This window comes from Marmota flaviventris, chromosome 18 (genome assembly GCF_047511675.1).
Source record: "Marmota flaviventris isolate mMarFla1 chromosome 18, mMarFla1.hap1, whole genome shotgun sequence".
NCBI lineage: Eukaryota > Metazoa > Chordata > Mammalia > Rodentia > Sciuridae > Marmota > Marmota flaviventris.
In genome coordinates this window covers 13310670-13313714 of record NC_092515.1, presented here as the reverse complement: position 1 = coordinate 13313714, position 3045 = coordinate 13310670, and the positions used below count along the sequence as shown (strand labels likewise).

Genomic DNA, 3045 nt, shown 5'->3' with positions numbered 1-3045 from the left:
TGCAAAACTGTCAGCTTAAGTTTTGTTTGTTATCTTAAAAAAGAGAAAGAAAGGAAGAAAGGAAAGCAAGTTGACCAAGAGTGATCAGAATCAATTTTATTTCCCATTTACCAATCATACTGGATATACTAGACATTTCTCCCATTCTACTGAGCTCCCATAAATGCACATATTTTATGTCTGTAGTAGCTGTTTAGTATGCTTTCTCTACCTAAGCAAGGTTTGACTGATAGTCACTGGAGTTTTCCTGCAGAACTTGGTCATAACCAGTCACACTGCTCTGACCACCATAGCTACCTCCATAACCACCACTCAGCTGCTGGGTAGCAGTACCCCCATAACTAGGCTGGTTTTATAAGGCCATTTCTCCCTCATTTGGCTACCATAAGCACCACCACTTGGCCCTGCTGTAGAATTCAAAAAGAGTTCTACACAGCTGTGATCATAAGCCCCCCCCCACTTGTTCCTGCAGTAGAATTCAAAAAGAGCTCCACATATCTATGTTGCATATTAACTTTATCTTTTGCCATAGCTGCCATAGCATCTTCATGGGTAGCAAATTCAACATCTGCCTCATGAGTAACTCTGCCATCTGATTCAATTTTAATATATACTCTCATGGGGTGAAGAGGTAAGAAAAAATTACAAATATCATTCTTGGTGGCTCTGTAAGGTAACCCCCTCATGTGTGCACAATGTCCTGTGGTGCTCTGGAAACTTGACCCACTATCTCCATATCTATGATCAGACATTCCTGAGAAACAATAATTGAGGTCTGTTGCAAATCCATCAGACCAGAAGCCATACCCATTATTATAGCCATCATAGTCATCATAGCCTCCATACCCTCCACCACATGCACCCTGCCTCGTCCTCTCAAAACCAGCTCCTCTCCTAATATCCAGAGTATACAAAGAACTCAAAAAATTAGACAATAAGAGAACAAACAACCCAATCAACAAATGGGCCAAGGACCTGAACAGACACTTCTCAGAGGAGGACATACAGTCAGTCAACAAGTACATGAAAAAATGCTCAACATCTCTAGCTGTCAGAGAAATGCAAGTCAAAACCACCCTAAGATACCATCTCACTCCAGTAAGATTGGCAGCCATTATGAAGTCAAACAACAACAAGTGCTGGCGAGGATGTGGGGAAAAGGGTACACTTGTACATTGCTGGTGGGACTGCAGATTGGTGCAGCCAATTTGGAAAGCAGTATGGAGATTTCTTGGAAAGCTGGGAATGGAGCCACCATTTGACCCAGCTGTTCCCCTTCTTGGTCTATTCCCTAAAGACCTAAAAAGAGCATGCTACAAGGACACTGCTACATCGATGTTCATAGCAGCACAGTTCACAATAGCAAGACTGTGGAACCAACCTAGATGCCCTTCAATAGACGAATGGATAAAAAAAACGTGGCATTTATACACAATGGAGTATTACTCTGCATTAAAAAATGACAAAATCATGGAATTTACAGGGAAATGGATGGCATTAGAGCAGATTATGCTAAGTGAAGCTAGCCAATCCCTAAAAAAGAAATGCCAAATGTCTTCTTTGATATAAGGAGAGTAACTAAGATCAGAGTAGGGACGAAGAGCAGGAGAAGAAGATTAACATTTAACAGGGATGAGAGGTGGGAGGGAAAGGGAGAGAGAAGGGAAATTGCATGGTAATGGAAGGAGACCCTCAGGGTTATACAGTGGAGCGGGTAGAGAGAGAGGAGGGGAGGGGAGGGGAGAGGTGGGGAGGGGGGAGGGTGGAGGATGGGAAAGGCAGCGGAGCACAACAGACACTAGTATGGCAATATGTAAATCAATGGATGTGTAACTGATGTGATTCTGCAATCTGTGTATGGGGTGAAGGTGGGAGTTCATAACCCACTTGAATCAAAGTGTGGAATATGATATGTCAAGAAATTTGTAATGTTTTGAACAACCCACAATAAAAAATTAAAAAAAAAAAAGAAAAGTAAAAAAAAAAAAAATATATATATATGTAAAAAAACAAACAAACAAACAAAAAAAACCCAGCTCCTCTGCCAATGCTATTATATCTTCTGCCAGCTCCTGGCCCGTCATAAGGACCTACTTGCTGCATAGCCAGGAGCTTTCAAGGGGGGTCATAGTGGGTTCCAACTTCAGCTCTGCTACTGTTGAAGATTTCAATGTACCTGTGCCCTATACTTGTGTTTCTTTAAGACCTTTCTAGCTATCGCCTATGAAGCAAACTGCACAAAAGCCTGCCCTGTGCTCCACCCCTGAAAGTCCACCAGCAGTGTCATCCCACTTGGCACAATTTCCAACCCTGAAAAGAACTGAACAATCTTTTCCTTGCTACAGCCAAATGGAGTCCTCTAAGCCAGATGAAGCTATCGTGGCAGTATCAGGACCATTCGGACCCAATCTATTTCAACACTGTTGCACTTGAATACTTTAGTATATCTGTGTCACATGGTTTCTCTGTCCTTCAAAGCCAATTTCACTTCCTCTTCAGATTCAAGTTCAACAAATGCTTCATCTGCCTTCTTGGTCTGCCTTCTCTGGTGTAGATGAAACGAATACTTGAGGTGCCACTTTGGATTTTGCAATCAGAGAAGAAATGCATTCCTTTATCAGCAGGGCAGGACTAGGGTAGCCCCCTGACTGTCACCACGAATCCCTCCCCATCTTCGGTGCTCAGCATCGTGGTGACTCTTGGGCTTTTGGTGGCAAGCTTGGCTCCATGCAATTTCAATGTGGCCTTTGACTCTGCTAGAATTCCTTCCAGGAATCTGGTCAACAAAACTACTTACAAAAATGTTTGCTGTAGCGCGAGTAATTTTCCTTCTTCTTCCCTCAAATGCAAGACGGTAGAGGATGACCAGAACTACTTCTGCTCATGTAAGAGATAGTTTTTGTATATCATTTTTGAATCAATGTGAGTTAGTTAACATAATTTAACATTATATCTGAAACATGAACCAAACAAGTTAAGACAGCTTTTGACCCCCTTTTGTGGAAAAGTGGCAAAATGTTTTTATATCTCATATTGTTGACCTTT

General features: G+C 42.0%; 1 pseudogene; it reads right to left on the bottom strand.

Annotated features, from left to right (window-relative positions):
- Positions 1 to 211: 211 nt before the first annotated feature.
- Positions 212 to 2688, bottom strand: LOC114097515 (heterogeneous nuclear ribonucleoprotein H2-like; annotated as a pseudogene).
- Between the last annotated feature and the right edge of the window lie 357 nt (positions 2689 to 3045).